This window comes from Rhinatrema bivittatum, chromosome 5, assembly GCF_901001135.1.
Source record: "Rhinatrema bivittatum chromosome 5, aRhiBiv1.1, whole genome shotgun sequence".
In the NCBI taxonomy this organism is placed as follows: Eukaryota; Metazoa; Chordata; class Amphibia; order Gymnophiona; family Rhinatrematidae; genus Rhinatrema; species Rhinatrema bivittatum.
The window spans coordinates 224854199-224872129 of record NC_042619.1 but is presented as its reverse complement, the minus strand read 5'-3'; the positions used below and the strand labels follow the sequence as shown (position 1 = coordinate 224872129).

The window sequence follows — 17931 nt, the reverse complement described above, 5'->3', positions numbered from 1 at the left end:
CTACACAGCAATTTAAATGTAAATGACATTCAGACAATTGATTTCCCTTTGGCTGCAGCTGTCATTTACAGCTAAGCGAAAAAAGTTATGGGAATTAGGAAAGTGTTTTCCAGTGCTCTGACTTGGGTAAATCACAAACATCATCTGTCTTTCACTAGATTGCTAGAGGGGTTAGTGCATGGTATAGTTGCAGATTTTTACTTTTATGATGTATTTGCTTCAATGATAGTTACGGCAAGGGATAATTTGCCCTAAGCAACAAAAAAAAAACCTTTAGGGTACCCGAGAGAGAGAGTGATAATCTACAAATGTGCAGGTTTCTACAGCTGGCAGCTGAGATATATTCTTGGTAGTGTGGACTGGAATGACTGGGTGGGCTCTATCTCGTAAAATAGCGGATGCGACAGATAAAGTCCACCTAGCCAATCCAGTCATTCCAGTCCATAGAGAGCTCAAGCATACAGTGTATGTATCTATCTCCATATATATGCGTGTGTGTGTGTATATGTGTGTATATATATATACATACACTGCCAAGGATATATCTCAGTTGTAGAAACTTGAACATTTGTAGATTATCACTCTCTCTCAGGTATGTATATGGAGATAGCTCAGGCATACGGTGTATGTATCTATCACAGGCCCATTATTTGGATGTGCTGCATCACATTTAATACAAAACCCAGGTGTTGCTGAAGCACAGAGTCTATCGTATGTATAGAAATGTGAAAGAAGAAAAAGATCATTTCTAGTCTGCCCAGCCACACCTTCTGCTCAACTCTACAGTCCCTACCACTCCCTGAGAAAATCCCCTGTGCTTGTCCCATGCATTCTTGACTTAATATCCTGTCCTTGTGTTCACCATCTCCACTGGGAGGCTGTTCCGTGAAGACATCCTCCAAGTTATTTACAGCTTAGCCATTGCCATCCCACACCCCAATCTTTCTTTACATTCCTACCCATGCAAACCAGGTGTTGATTCATGGATGGTTCCATAGGCAACACATTCTTGGTTGACTGGGAAAGCCAGACTAAGGCAAATGTCTTGTTTTCAGGTGGCTCCCAGAAACACCAGAAGACAAGGCGACTTTACCCCAGATAGCACAGCCAGCAGCAGAGGTGTGCCTCGATGTCATGCCCCAGGACCTCTCCTGAATCCCTGTCTAGTGCTGTAACCACTAGCCTACTCCCCTCTCCCTCTTGATTCTATTGCCCTGTTCCTGCTTTCTCTCACAATGAAAGACTCCGGTTATCCATTGCCTTTGCTTTTCTCCTTGTTCAGTTACCATTCCACGTTTGGGAGGTTCTGGCAAAACCGAGGTGTTGCAGGAATTTTGTGCGGATGTTAACAGGAGCAAACAAGTTCCTGCCATTGCAGCAGTGCATTAAAAATATTTTAAAAAGGACTGGAGTTTCTAAAATCATATTTACAGCAGTATTATTCAAAAAAACCTGCTGTAGTCTTCCTTTAAGCAGTGAGTGTTGAAGTAAAAGCCTTTGAATGTTCCTTGTATTTTAAGTTTATCCATTCAATTTTTGTTCTCATTTTTCACTCAGTGACACATTAATATGCTTTGAAAGCTCTTATTTAAACAAATCCTTCCCCTTTACAGCCCATATCTGGCTACACTTGGCCGATTTTGTGCATCTTGGTGTGCAAGTTCTCTTGGCACCTGGATGGCTCTTCCTCTGTTCATGGCTTCTAATTTCAAACTTCTTCTGGAGCCCAGAGATGTAAAACCAAATGAAAACATGCCGAGATGGAGGATGATTTGTTGCCTTGTGAGTGAGACTGATGCTAGCTTCGTGATCAGTTGCATGTTTCTGGTCTTGTGGTACTCAAACTGCCAGCTGAGGAGCCTTCAAGAGACCTGCTCGACTTTGTGTCTAAGTCTTTGGAGCTCCCCAGGTTTGTGAACTAGGATCTGTAGCTCCTCATCAAATGGGCCCAAAATTGTGCACCCAACTCTGAATATGAGTCCATTCAGAAATCTAACAGACTCGAGAGTCTGAAACTATGTACCTTTGTTGTATTAAACCTTCCATTGTAGCTCAAAGCTGCCAGTGTGCAAAATGCAGAAATACCAATGACCAAGGGGAATTTGTATTTTTTTTTTTTGGGAGAGGATAGAGATGGGAGAGAATGTACAGTCACAAGAATGAAGCTGTAGGGGAAAGCACTGATGCTGCTTTTCTTTGCCTGTGCTTGGCAAAAGCTGTGCCTGCTGGGAACGCCAGACAATCTGCAATATAATTTGAAGAAGTATGTTTGTTGGAAAAAGTACAAAAAAAAAAATCCATTGGCTCAAGAGCACATTTAAAAAAAAAAAAAAAAAAAGCTTGATCAATGAAAATGTAAAATAATCCATTGGGGTTCTGTTTTCAAAAGAGTTTTTCCCACTTGATCAGTTTGACAAAAGCCTGGGTATTTTAAAAGAACTGTTTGTTTACATAATACTCTGCCATACAATATTCAAAAGAGCCACACTGGTAGATTTCTAAAGCATTTCCTTAAAAATACAGTAAGCTCCATTAAGAGGGGACTTTATAGACAACCTGGTAACAGAAGCGGTTGCAAAAGTGTATCCATGAATAAAACATCTGGAGGAAAAACATGTATATTTCATTACATTCTTTCCAGACAGACAAAATTACTGATTGCATGGGAATTTCCCATAACCATCTATAGATCTACTGGGGGCCAGTGTAATAAAACCCACAATAATTTTTAACGTTGGTTTTACTTTAGAAACCATCTGTACCGTGGGATGCAGTAAGCTAACAGGATGCAAATCAAGCAGGTGGTTAAAAAGAAAAAAAGTATGCAAAATGAAAAAAGGTGCTAAAAATGTGAATTAACCCAAAAAGCCACACTAATGCAGAAAACTACTTTAAAAATAGGCCTAAAGGAGGGAGGTGCTAGAAATTGGAAGGTGGTGACCAAAATAACTGTCCATGTGCTGTGTATCCTAACTTGTCCTTACAATCTCTACACCAGGAGTATAAATGTGATACCAGTAAAACTCTACAACACTCCTGAAAAACCTTACTTAACTCATTAGCTGTTGGAAAACATATATTTTTTTTAATTTATCAATTTTCAAAATATAATAAAGCATAAACACTCTGCCATTAGAGACAAAGGAGTAATTACAAAAGTAATAGCAATATAACTAAAACAATCATTAAATTAAATTAAATTAATGCAATCTCCCTATTCAAAATTCCAGCATAAGAAGAGGGAGAGAAAAATCACAGGGAGTATTTGAGGAAATTCAATATAATAGGATAAGCAGGCTTAACATAGTTCAAACAGCTAATTAGTTATGCCCTATTGAGTAGAAATTGGAGATGTCAAAGATTTCCTGGGTTCCAAGAACTCTTTAAGTTGCTTAGGCAAAAAGAATATGAAACATTCATTTTTTAAAGTTGATAACACATTTACATGGGTAATGTAATTTGAACGAACAACCAATTGCAATAGCTTCTTAGCATAAAACAAGAAATTGTCTTCGATGCTCTTGATTTACCCGAGCTAAGTCAGGGAAAATTCTGATTGACTGACCATAAAATAAAGAATTTAATTCCTAAAGTACCTCTGCATTACCTTACTTAAATCTTGAGAAGAATGAATAGAAACTAGTGACTTTCTAAGTTCAATAATTTCAGCATTAGTGTTTTCCAAAAATTTAATTAAATCACGAGTGGTAACATTGGGAATAGGAAGAAGTATTAGGAAGAAAAATAATCGAGCAACACTGGGTAACTGGTCAGAAGCAAACCCAAAATTTCCAGAAAATATCTCCTCAAAGTTACTTCTAGAATTTCCACCTTAAGCTTCGAGAAATTTATGTAGCCTTAAAATCAAATTCCTGGTCTGATTTTCAAGATGCTCAATCCTTTTGGAAAGGGAGTTGCGGTCCTTAACCGTGGCCACATTGAAAACTTGCAGCTTTCTTAGATTATCCTCAATGGCTGAAACTTTAGCATTTATGGCCACGAATTGACCTTTATGGGAAGAAATTGACTGTTCAGATTTAGAGGAGAGAGTATCCATATTTTGAATACAAGAGTTCAAGGATTTCCCAAATCTTGTCGTCATTTCCTATAAAGGGAATCTAATGTCACTACAGCTAACCCGGGGCTTGCAAAAAGGGGTGGTCGGGGTGTGGCCAGGGGGCTTGGTTTCCGATTGGGGGCGTGCTCGGGGGCATGTGGGCGGTCCGGGGGCGTGGCCGAGTACCCCAACACAGCAGCCCGGAGGCAGTAGTAACTTTTCAGATAAAGGTAGGGGGGGGTCTAGATAGGGCCGGGAGGGTGGGTGGGAAGGTGCGGGGGGGGGGGGGGGTGGTGGAAGGAAAGTTCCCTCTGAGGCCGCTCCGATTTCGGAGCGGTCTCAGATGGAATGGGCAGCGCTCGCAGGGCTCGGTGCGCGCAAGTTGCACAAATGTGCACCCCCTTGTGCGCGCTGTCTTTTAAAATGTACCCCTATGGTTTTAACCCCAGTGTACCAGACACGAGACTCTAATTGTTCTCAGTCATTCAGACAAGCCCTTATATCCCCACCCCACGGTGATACCTGCTCTTATTCTAATATTGTCCATTGTAGTTGATCAATCGTATGTTGATCAGTTGAATGTTGTACCAATTGGTGCACTCAATGTCTCTTTATGGAGTTTTGAATGATGTTCTGTCAATCTCAATTTAACAGAACGCCCAGTCCAGCCAACATAAAGCTTAGGGCACAGACAAACCAGTACATAAACAACATTGGCTGAACTACAGTCTTCATTTCTTTCCTCTTCACATGATAACCAGTCATTGGGTCCTCCCAATCAGTGCCCACAATCGTATTGGTACAGAAATTACTTATTACACCTATGATGCCCACCTTCTGTACATATTGGTAACGTATGATATGATAGAGGTCTATAAAATCATGAGAGGTCTAGAACAGGTAAATGTGAATCGATTATTTACTCTTTCAGTTATTAGAAGAACTAGGGGGCACTCCATGAAGTTAGCAAGTAGCACATTTAAAACAAATTGGAGAAAATTATTTTTCACTCCATGCACAATTAAGCTCTGGAATTTGTTGCCAGAGGATGTGGTTAGTGCAATAATGTAGCTGGGTTTAAAAAAGGTTTGGATAAGTTCTTGGAAGAGAAGTCCATTAACTGCTATTAATCAAGCTGACTTAGGGAATAGCCACTACTATTACTGGCATTAGCATGGGATCTACTTAATGTTTGTGTACTTGCCAGGTACTTGTAACCTGGATTGGCCACTGCTGAAAGAGGATGCTGGGCTTGATGGACACTTGGTCTGACCCAGTCTGGCAACTTCTTATGTATCTGCAAAATGCTAATGTACAATCTGATCATGTATATTCTGCCCTCAAGAAAAAGCAATTATTTGGTGGTTCCTTAAAAATCCCGTGTAGGGCCAATACATGCCAGTGTTTTCTTATAGATTTGGCTATTATCAATGCTGCAGTAGTGTGTTTCAATACATATTGTCCTTTTGAGGTTTATACTGTAATAGCACTTGCTGTACAAATACACAAAAAGTCAGTCCCTGCTCAGTAAAGCTTACAATCTAATAAGACAAACATACAGGACAAGAGTCTTCCTTGGCTTTCCTTCCTGAGGTTTTTTGGATGTGGGAGAGTGATGTGGGAACCAGGAATCATCCCACAATAGTATGGGATATATTTATAAAGAGTACTACTGCCCATCTTTGGAACTCCTTTAGGACCACTGGGAGGCTTGAACAGTTTGAAGAGGAACACACTTTGCCAATCAGGGAAGAAGAAAAATGGCTATATTGGAGTCTCGAGCCATGGAGGTACTGCAAGTTAAGGAGGGAGGAAGTTGCCAGAATGAAGTGAAATCATTGTAAGCCCGTCACAGCTTAGCCATGCATTTCTTTCAGTGGGCCAGAGAAGGAAGCTGCTTCTGCTGTGCAGAGAGATCATAGCTGTTGTCTGCTGCGAGAACTGAAGTTGGGGGAGGTGGAATGATGAGGTTGGAGAGGGGAATGGGCAAAGAGGACAGAGAATGAGGACATGAAGGGAGGAAGTGAGAATAAAGGCAAAAAGTGTAAAAAAAAAAAAAAAAAAAAAAAAAAAAAAAAGAAAAAGAAAAAAGTTAAATAGGCAAATCAAAACAGGAGAAAAAAAGATGAACAAACTAAGAAAAATACAAAAATGGAGGGAAAAATAGAAAAACGTTGTTAAAATAGTAAAAAAGCAAAGCTGGGCAGGGTGTGATGAAATTATTCTCAGCTCCTAAAAATTTTTGACTGGCACCTACATTTTTTTTTTGAAAAATTTCCAGTCCTTACAATTGTGGTATATGGCTTGTGTGTGTGGCTGTGGTATGGAGTATGTGTCTCTGTGTTTGTCTGCATTCTCTCACTCTGTGATGTGGGCTGTCTGCCTTTGTTTGGTTGTGCTGTGTCTGTGCTTGTCTGTGTGTCTGTCTTCTGTCTAGGTGTGGTATGTTTATGTGTCTGTCTCTGTCTGGGAATGGGGTTTCTGCCTCTCTGTGCCCATGTGTGTGTGGGCTTGCTCCTTTCAGCATCTTGAAGAGAAACGGACAGTGTGATTGCCTGGTGATTACCCTTTAGGTATGTTTGTGTGTATATATATTTCTCACAGGACAAGCATGATGGTTGTCCTCACAAATGGGTGACATCGAGGATGGAGCCCACCACGGAAAACCTCTGTCAAAGTTCAAACAGAACCCTGACTGGCCCCCACTGGGCATGCCCAGCAAGGCACCGACCCTGCAGCCAGCAGGGGTCTCCCCTCAGTCTTCTTTTTTCCGCGCAGCAGTTGCCACGCGGTGAAAGGAGCTCTCTTACCACGTTCCTGACAGGAATTCGGTTTTTTTCTTTCCGAAGAAAATTTGCCCCTCAGGGGTCTCCCTTCGACAAATTTTTGTCACCTCCGCGAAAGCCGGTAAGTTTTTTGCCGATTTTCATCGACTGCCGTCGATTTTGGCCCTAGAGGCCTGTTGGCACTTACCAATCCCGCGGCTAAATTTGGCCCTAGGCCATGGCGACGGGGTTCCGTCGTTGTCCGGATTGCACCCGGACTATGTCAATCACAGATCCCCATCGGGTCTGTGTTCTATGTTTGGGAAGTGAGCATGATGTCCTGACTTGCACTAAATGTGCCCTAATGACACCTAAGGGTCGTAAAGCCAGGATGGAGAAGATGGGGCTCCTCTTCCATGCACCCACCCCAACGCCATCGATAGCATCGACGTCATCGGAACCGGCACCGTCGAAGTTGCACCACCATCGTCAACCCTCCGGTGACCGTCCTCCACCGATGACTTCTCGGCCGTCGACTCCTGTCCCCTCCCCGGATGGGCGAGGAGATCGGAAGGATAAGCATCACCATCGACGGCACAAGTCTCGGCCCGTCGAAGATCCACAACCATCGACCTCTGAACAGGCCGAGCCACCGACAAAAAAGCCTCGGTCAGACCTGGCACCGTCCACGTCTCGTTCGCAGGCACCGAGGAAACCCTCACCCTCCCGGGGTGCGGGGGCCGTGATCCCACCGGTTACGGTGGTACTTCCGGCCCTGCCTCAGCCTCCCTCTCCCGTCGAGCCGGGTATGGTTACCCCTGGTCTCCGGGCAGAACTGGACCGGCTGGTCCAGGAGGCCATCGAGAATGCGATGCGAAGATTCCAGCCTCCACCGGCACCGCCTCCGGCACCGATTCCGGCACCGCCTCAGGCACCGACCTCAGCACCGACTCTGCCACCGAGGAGGGAACCGACCACCGAGCCTCTAGTGGAAGCGTTGGCACCGATACTAAATCGTATGGAGGCACTCATGCGCGCCCTTCCATCGGTGATTCCAGTAGCACCGACTACACCATCATCTCCGGAAGGACATTCATCGACAGGAGAAACACCGTTCCGGATTCCCCCGTCCGGTGTCGTTCCATCGGTGCCTTCACATACCTTTCCACCGATTTATCCTTCGGCTCCATCGATTCCAAGATCGGCACCGATTCCATCGGTGCCCTCGATGCCGTTCACAGTTCCGCTTGCAGCACCGATTCCATCGATGCCTTTGGATCCTCTACCAGGTCCTTCAGGACTGCAAGCCCTACATGATCCTTATGATACCTGGGGTGATGATACATCTTCAGATACAGATTTACCATCCCCACCATCTCCTACAGAGAGTAGAAAACGATCTCCTCCTGAAGATCTCTCCTTTATAAATTTTGTAAAGGAGATGTCAGAAATTGTGCCTTTTCAGCTGCAATCTGAGACCGATGACAGGCACCAAATGATGGAGCTGCTCCAATTTCTGGATGCCCCAAAAATCATCGCTTCCATCCCCATTCACCAGGTATTTCTGGATCTTTTAAAGAAAAACTGGGAATCACCTTCATCTGTGTCACCAGTTAATAAAAAAGCTGACTCAACATACCTCGTTCAGTCAGCACCAGGATTTCAGAAGTCTCAACTGGATCATCGCTCTGTTGTAGTTGAGTCTGCGCAAAAGAAGGCCAAGCGCCTAAAACCACACTCTTCCACTCCCCCTATCAAGGACAACAAATTCCTTGATAGTGTGGGCAGGAAAGTGTATCATGGAGCTATGTTGATATCTCGCATAGCTTCATACCAACTTTATATGACTCAATACAACAGAGCTATCCTTAAACAGATGCAGGACTACGCTGACACATTACCGGACCAATACCAGCCACAACTTCAAGCCCTCCTTCACAAAGGATTTGAAGCTGGGAAGCACGAGATCAGAACGGCCTACGATATCTTCGATGCTTCCACGAAAGTCTCAGCTACTGCCATCTCAGCCAGACGTTGGGCTTGGTTAAAATCATCCAACCTTCGCCCAGAGGTCCAGGATCGTCTAGCCGATTTACCCTGCTTGGGGGACAATCTGTTCGGAGAACAGATTCAACAGATTGTGGCGGAATTGAAGGATCACCACGAGAAGTTGAAACAACTTTCGTCTGTTCCATCTGAGGTATCCTCCAAACCACCACCTAAGAAGGACTCTAAAAAGTCATTCTTTCGGCCACGTCGTTATTACCCTCCGTCGACTAGGCCTCGTCCGGCTCGATCCTCCACCAGACCTCAGCTACGCCAACCTCGGAAACAAAGACCTGCTGTAGCCCCACCTCCCGGGCCTGCGGCAGGCCTTTGACTTCCCGATACGGAGCACATGCCATATCCCACTCCCCCACATCCCTGTAGGGGGTCGTCTGTGCCACTTTTTGCAGCATTGGATACGGATTACCTCAGACCAGTGGGTGCTGGCAATTATCGCACAGGGTTACCACCTCAATTTCATAACTCTTCCGACAGACTCCCCGCCTCTTCAAGCATGGAGTCTATCCAGCCACTTGACTCAATTACAACAGGAAGTATCCCTTCTTTTGCAATCAAATGCTATAGAACCTGTCCCTCCCTCTCAACGAGGCAAGGGATTTTACTCCAGGTACTTCCTAATTCCAAAAAAGTCAGGAGGGCTACGTCCAATTTTGGACCTTCGGGCCCTCAACAAGTACCTTCAAAAAGAAAAGTTCAAGATGGTAACCCTGGGCACGTTACTCCCTCTGCTGCAAAGAGGGGATTGGCTATGCTCCCTCGACCTCAAGGAAGCTTATACCCATATTGCGATAACACAATCCCATCGCAAATATCTGCGGTTCTTAGTAGGCCGCGACCATTATCAATACCGAGTACTACCTTTCGGTCTGGCATCTGCTCCACGAGTCTTCACCAAATGCCTCGTAGTTGTAGCAGCATTCCTCAGGAAGGAAGGTGTCCACGTATACCCCTATCTGGACGATTGGCTAATCAGGGCCTCCACCCAACAGATAGCTCAATCCTCCCTAAAATTGACAATCAACACACTCCTTTCCTTAGGGTTTCTTGTCAATTACGAGAAATCTTGCTTCGTCCCATCTCAAACCTTATCTTTCATTGGGGCAGACTTGGACACCTTACAGGCAAAGGCCTACCTTCCGCTTCAACAGGTCCAAACTCTCATGTCCCTAGCTCACCAGCTCCAGTCTCAAGATACGGCCACGGCTCGCCAGTTCCTCATTCTCCTAGGACACATGGCATCCTCGGTTCAAGTCACTCCCATGACCCGACTAGCCATGAGAGTAACACAATGGACTCTACGACACCAATGGATTCAAGCTTTTCAGCCTCTGTCCTCCATAGTCACAGTCACACAAGCGCTGCGCCTATCCTTAACCTGGTGGACGACTCAGGTCAACCTCCTTCAGGGCTTACCCTTTCTTCCACCGGATCCGCAAGTAATCCTAACCACCGACGCTTCTCACATCGGTTGGGGAGCCCATGTGGACGACTTTCAAACCCAAGGGTTATGGTCCAACGAGGAAGCCGAACACCAGATCAATTTCCTGGAACTTCGAGCAATCCGCTATGCGCTCCGCACTTTCAAAGATCATCTCTTTCATCAGATAATCTTAATCCAGATGGACAACCAAGTGGCCATGTGGTACATAAACAAGCAGGGAGGCACAGGCTCCTTCCTTCTGTGTCAGGAAGCTGCGCAGATCTGGGCGGAAGCCCTCTCCCACTCCATGTACCTCAGGGCCACTTACCTGCCGGGAGTAAACAATGTATTGGCAGACCGGCTGAGCCGTGTCTTCCGACCGCACGAGTGGTCGCTTGATCCTCTGATAGCGACCTCTCTGTTTCACAAGTGGGGTTCTCCCCGCATAGACCTCTTTGCGTCCCCTCAGAACCACAAAGTGGACGATTACTGCTCTCTCATTCGGAGCCAGCACTCTCGGCCGAGGGATGCATTCTCCCTCAAGTGGACAACCGGTCTGCTCTACGCATTCCCTCCACTTCCTCTTGTGTCAAAGACTCTCGTGAAGCTACGCCAGGACGGAGGAACCATGATCTGATAGCACCTTACTGGCCACGCCAAGTATGGTTTCCAATACTCCAGGATCTCTCCATCCGCAGGCACATTCCTCTGGGAAAGGACCCGCATCTGCTCACTCAAAACGACGGATGCCTCCTCCATCCCAACCTCCAAGCCTTGTCCCTGACGGCATGGATGTTGAAAGGTTAGTCCTTCAGCCTTTCAACCTTTCAGATTCCGTTTCTCGAGTCCTGATAGCTTCACGAAAGCCTTCCACAAGAAAGTCTTACTCATACAAATGGAAAAGGTACACATCATGGTGCACTTCTCAGTCCCTTGATCCCCTTTCCTGTCCAATCTCCAAATTCTTGGACTATTTATGGCATCTCTCTGAATCAGGTCTTAAAACCTCTTCCATTAGGATGCATGTCAGTGCGGTAGCCGCCTTCCATAAAGGTGTACAGGGTGTCCCTATTTCAGTACAACCCCTAGTAACACGTTTTCTTAAAGGCTTGCTCCATCTGAAGCCACCCTTACGGCCTCCGGCCCCATCCTGGGACCTTAATCTGGTTCTTGGTCGTCTAATGAAACCTCCTTTCGAACCTCTGCACTCCTGTGAGTTAAAGTATCTCACATGGAAAGTGTTATTCCTTTTGGCTATCACTTCAGCTCGCAGGGTTAGTGAATTACAGGCCCTAGTTACCTATCCGCCTTACACTAAGCTCCTGCAGGACCGGGCGGTACTCCGCACTCACCCTAAATTTTTACCTAAGGTAGTTTCTGAGTTTCATATTAATCAATCCATCATACTACCTATCTTTTTTCCCAGGCCCCACTCCAACTCTGGAGAACAGACCCTGCATACCCTAGACTGTAAACGGGCTCTAGCCTTTTACCTAGACCGTACAGTTTCTCACAGGAAGAGCACTCAATTATTCGTCTCTTTCCATCCTAACAAGTTAGGACAACCTGTGGGTAAGCAGGCTCTTTCCTCCTGGTTGGCGGACTGCATTGCTTTCTGCTATGAGCAAGCGGGCATCCCTTTTCAAGACCGTGTCAAAGCACACTCTGTGAGGGCCATGGCTACGTCAGTGGCACACCTTCGATCGGTGCCGCTTCCTGACATCTGCAAGGCTGCAACCTGGAGTTCTCTCCATACCTTTGCAGCCCACTATTGTTTGGACAAAGCTGGAAGACAGGACTCCATCTTCGGCCAATCTGTCTTGCGTAACCTTTTTCCAACGTGATGTACCAACACCCTTCCACCTTCCCGGTAGGGTGCGGATGCCCTTTACCAAATTCCACCCCAGTTGTAGTGCCTGTTGCACGTCGTTGGGTGCATTTGGTGCAAGTCAGGACATCCTCAGCTCAGTACTCACCCATTTGTGAGGACAACCATCCTGCTTGTCCTTTGAGAAAGCAAATGTTGCTTACCTGATGTAACAGGTGTTCTCACAGGACAGCAGGATGTTAGTCCTCACGAAACCCGCCCGCCACCCCGCGGTGTTGGGTTTGTTTTGTTTTTACTTTCTAGGCACTGCCTGTAGCTTTGAACATCAGACTGAGGGGAGACCCCTGCTGGCTGCAGGGTCGGTGCCTTGCTGGGCATGCCCAGTGGGGGCCAGTCAGGGTTCTGTTTGAACTTTGACAGAGGTTTTCCGTGGTGGGCTCCATCCTCGATGTCACCCATTTGTGAGGACTAACATCCTGCTGTCCTGTGAGAACACCTGTTACATCAGGTAAGCAACATTTGCTATATATATATATATGTTTATTTATTTTATTTAAACATTATTTGTTAATCGCCTAACTGTTAAAAAAAAAACAACTATCTAAGCAATATACAACATATTACAAACAATGTCCAAGCAAATCTCTTAAATTACATAACTACTTCCCCCCCCCCCCAAACAAAAAATCTCCCAAAGTTAATACAGTAAAAGTAATCACATTTTCAATTCCCAGAGGAATGCCAGCAATAGGAACTTCAAATTTGTTTTCAGGAGGGCATAGAGACTCACACTTTATCTTTTTCCATGTAATAAGCCACATCAGCCATGGCCACATCTCCAGCCGTTTTCTGACTACCGATTGGCATTAGGTCAATAAAGAAGAAAGGCTCTTGATACTTCAGCAATACAATTTTCTTTTAAGCCATACCACTCAGAAATTGTCTTTTGTAAGTGCCTCCTTAAGAACGGGCTCTGCCAATTTCAATTCAGTTTGAATCCAGAAGGTTCTGACTAGTTCCCGGCACTTGAAATTTTTGTCTCCCTTATCAGTTCTTCACACTCCTGCTCTGTCAACACAGCAGCAAGATTCAGTCAGATTTGCAATGCTGTACTTTGAAGACCTCATTATCTTCACAGTTACGGCTTCCTTTTGATCCAAGCATGTGTCTGTCTGTCTGTCTGTCTGTCTGTCTGTCTGTCTGTCTCTCTCTCTCTCTCTCTCTTTATATATATATATATATATATATATATATATATATATATATATATATATGCACACACACTTATATATGTATGCAAACCCATTTTGAAGGGGCCCCAACTGAATGTATGAAGGGGGGGGGGCATGGCTCAAAACACTTGCTCACCTCTAAATTTTTGGAGGCCTTTCTTAGTGCTGCTGGCCTCCATTTTGCTTGTTTTCTTTTTCACAGACAGGGGGTGGAGGGGGGACCTTTGTGAGCGGAAAAGATACTGCTAGGAATGACCAGTTCAGTGAATATTCATGAGAGGTATTTGCATGTTTGGTTACCTGTTGGAGGGCCTCTGGGAACCAGTGCTGACCATCCTTGCTTTGTCCCAAAGGGACTGCCCGAAGTTCACAGAGGAGCATTTTTATTTCCCTGGTGATTTAAAGAACACCACGTAAATGTGTGTGGTGGGCACCTGCCATCCTATTACCCAGGCCACGGGTCGCCGTGGTGCTGTTGCCTTCTAGCAGTGCGGTCCATCAGTACTTCAGCTTACTTCTACAAGGCATAGAGACCTGACACCGCACTGATGTTGAATACCAGGAGAGCTCGTTTGTAGGTTTGCCTTCCTTCCTAAGCAATAGGCTCTCCCGAGATCCCTATCATTGAATCTCAGCCAGAGGAAAATAATGAAATGAGGAGCCAGGCAAAGGAGCTCGTCTTTTTGACATGAGGATGGGAGGCGGTGTAAAAATCATCTGGTTAAGTGACATAAGCCACCTACTGAACGTTAATAACTGCAGAGAAATAGGAAGGGATTGAGTGTATGTCGGAAGTGTATCACCATGGTTACCCATCCCTCTTCAGGACCAGTTATAAGAACCGGAAAATAATTTCCAAACCATGTGGGGTGTTTTTTTAAGCCTTGGTGGTAGAGAGACTGAAATCAAAGAGAAGTTACGGATGGGATTAATCTGCTTTGAGAGGTCTAGGAAGAGATATAAGATGGCTGTAACATAGGAAATGTCACATTAGAATCCAGAACAGCATTTTCCACAAGATCTATTTATTTGTTTGAAATTTATATTCCATATATCCAAAAAAAGATTGTTCATAGGGGATGACAAAATCATAAGCCCTAACACAAAAAACAGGACAACATCATCAAAGCTAAATAAAGAACAATACAACTTTATTTGATTAGCCAGCAGACAAAGCCAGCTGTGATGTTTTTCTTCCAGTGAAGTGAGTCCTGGGGGCCCTCGAGCAAGACCCCCATACTTAATTCACGCAGGCATTTGTTCACCACAGTCCTGAGACAGATATGAGTGGACAAATAAGTGACAAGCGAAGAACTCTGTTTCCCAAAGTCAAGGCACTTAAGCCAGTGCTGGAGAAGCTATTGCCTGGGTGCCTAGAATGGCCCTCGAAGGCCTCTTCTGCTCTACCCAAAAGCACAGTTTCTGAGGGGACAATGAATTCCCATTGACCTGGTAATTTTGATGTTTGTTACTGAACCTCATTGCCCTCACACTAAACCACTTCCTCCTAAAATGTTGTTTCAGGCTGTAAACGGAAGTAAAATATTATGCACGTGTATGCAGTGCCTTGTCAGTCTTCACACACTTTGTACATTTTTCACATTCCACTTTCTTAAAAAAAAAATACAAATCAAAATTGCATTAAAGTAGTTTTTTACTGGTCCGCACAACTTGTTCTCTGCTTTCGTTGTGAAAATACAATTAAAGGAATATTCCAAAAGTAGAAGTAAAAAAAAAGTCTTGATTGCATAAGACTTTGCACCCTTTGTCATAGCAAAACCAATTTGGTTGTAGTGCAAAACTGGCCTTAGAAAGGCCCACAATAAATAAAGCCCACCTGTGTTCAGTCACAGTAAGTGAGCTTATTCAAGCATGCCTGGATGAAAAATCAAGCTGCTTCTGTTGTATGAAATGAATTTGAAGGAAAGGTCAAAACATGAAGAATCAGGATCCTACCAAAAGAACTCAGGGATAACATTATTCAAAGATACAGATTGAGGGAAAGTGATAAGAAAATTGCAGTGTGTTTGAATATCCCTTGGGGCACTGTTAGGTCCATTATTGTAGTGTGGAAACAGTTTGGCACCACTAAGAAACCTCTGCATTCAGGCTGTCCCTCCAGAACCAGTATCCGTGGCTTAAGGAAACTGAGGCCTAAGATTACTTTAAAAGAGCTACGGAGGTCCCTGGCTAAGACTGGGGAAAACGTTGACTGTTCAACAATTTCAAGATTACTCCACGAACGTGGTCTTTATTGGAGGGTGGCAAGAAGGAAGCTCCTGCAGAAGAAAAGTCATAGGATATGCTGCATAGCATAAGCTTGCTTTGAAAATTACCCGCCAAAACTGCTTCTTTGGTGCAGGTAGTTTTGTCATGAAAGTTTTACACACATACCTTTCAAAATAATAATAAAAAAAAAATTATACATGTAAATGAAACCCTGTCCAGACCCCACTCCCTGGGATGCCTCTCCCAAATGCAGGCAAAAGCGAACGCGTAAAGGTCTTATGTGCACACTTTTACCAGCATATTGGGTGGCCAGTTTTTATAAAAGGATGTTTCCGTGAGCAAACTTTACCCTAGAAATGCCTTTTAAAATTGCCTTCCCTGTGAGCTATATCCCTGACTGTCTAAGAACTAAGCTCAGGTTATCTCACCCCATTCCATTTGGATGGTGATGATCTCTGGTCACAACTGTAGTTGAGTGAACTAGAGGAGAGACTGAATCCCTGTATGTCTTCAGTCTTCTCACACGCCCACGTCTCAGCCTCCCTTTGCCAGTTCCAGGGCTCCTCGCTTTCCACCTTGCTGCACCGTACACTTCGAACAACCTTCCTGAGCTGGTGCATCATGCCCCTTTCTGGCCATATTCAAGTTCTTCCTAAAACCTACGTTTTTTTTAGACTGTCTGTAAAGCTTACACCCTGACTATGTTATGTTCACTATAACAATTCCATTTTCTGAAGCCTCTTTATTTGTCTTGGTTGTGTGTTGTAGGCAGATTGAGAGTGCCACAGAGCAGGCATTGCCTCTTATATGCAACTGTGTACAGCGTGGGTGCATCTAGTAGTGCTATAGAAATGAGAAGTCTTCTAATCCCCATTACAGCAGACATTTTTTGTTCTCTGTACAGTTCCTACATAGTCTGTTATTTCCATGCTATTTTTTTTGCAATTAATTTTATGAGCCATCCGAATATAACATTCTTTAAAGACTAAGCTTTGATACCATTGATGACCATTTATTTTTTGGTTTTAAATCTTAGAATGCATTTAAAAGTTTGAAATGAATTTGAAGTATGTTATGAAGAAAGTTGCATTCTGACTGTTTTGTAATAAATTCTGACTATATTGTAATAAATTACTCAGGTAGTTCAGAGTTATGCAAAAGAGTAAGGGGTTACTGGTTCCCATGGGCTCTCCTGCTAGCGGAAGGAAGTTAAGAGCAGTTCTGGACTGGGTCAGTGGGAGTGCTGAGGGTCTGGGTTTGATTCCGAAGCCCAGCCTTCTGCTCTACGGGCCTGCAGTATTCACAGCCCCCTGCGTGGGGAGCTGACTGGGAGGGGTACTGGTCCATAGCACAATGATGTTTGCAAGCTACGGGATCCGCTTTCATTTTAAAACTTGAAAACATCAACTTTTTTTTGGGGGGGTGGGGGGGGGATTGTATCATTTTCAAAATTAAACAGGGGAAAAAATATTGAAGTTTTGGGGTTTTGTTTTTTTTTTCATTTTAGTGTATCCTGAAACAAAATTTAGTGCAGGCTAAAACAACAAAACAAAACAAAAACTGAACATAAGAAATTGCCATGCTGGGTCAGACCAAGGGTCCAAGCCCAGCATCCTGTTTCCAACAGAGGGCAAACCAGGCCACAAGAACCTGGAAAGTACCCAAACACTAAGAAGATCCCCTGCTACTGATGCAATTAATAGCAGTGGCTATTCCCTAAGTAAACTTGATTAATAACCGTTAATGGACTTCTCCTCCAAGAACTTATCCAAACCTTTTTTGAACCCAGCTATACTAACTGCACTAACCACATCCTCTGGCAATAAATTCCAGAGCTTTATTGTGTGTTGAGTGAAAGAATTTTCTCCGATTAGTCTTAAATGTACTACTTGCTAACTTCATGGAATGTCCCCTAGTCCTTCTATTATTCGAAAGTGTAAATAACTGATTCACATCTACTCATTCAAGACCTCTCATGATCTTAAAGATCTCTATCATATCCCCCCTCAGCCATGTCTTCTCTAAGCTGAACAGCCCTAACCTCTTCAGCCTTTCCCCATAGGGGAGCTGTTCCATCCCCTTTATCATTTTGGTTGCCCTTCTCTGTACCTTCTCCATCGCAACTACCGTATTTTTCGCTCCATAAGACGCACTTTTTTTCCCCCAAAGGTGGGGGGAAAATGTATGTGCGTCTTATGGAGCGAATATAAAAAAAAAACCAAACAAAAATCTAACAAACACCCCCCCCCCCCGACTCCCCCAAGACCTGCCGACTTAATTTCCTACAACCCCCCCCCCCCCCAAGACCTGACAAATTAATTTCCTGCAACCCC

The 17931-nt window shown here is 44.5% G+C and overlaps 1 protein-coding gene across 6 annotated transcripts in view; it reads left to right on the top strand.

The window, feature by feature from the left end:
- Positions 1 to 17931, top strand: part of SH3KBP1 (SH3 domain containing kinase binding protein 1) — a 471173-nt gene that overhangs the window by 199880 nt on the left and 253362 nt on the right. The gene's annotated exons all lie outside the window — the stretch shown is intronic.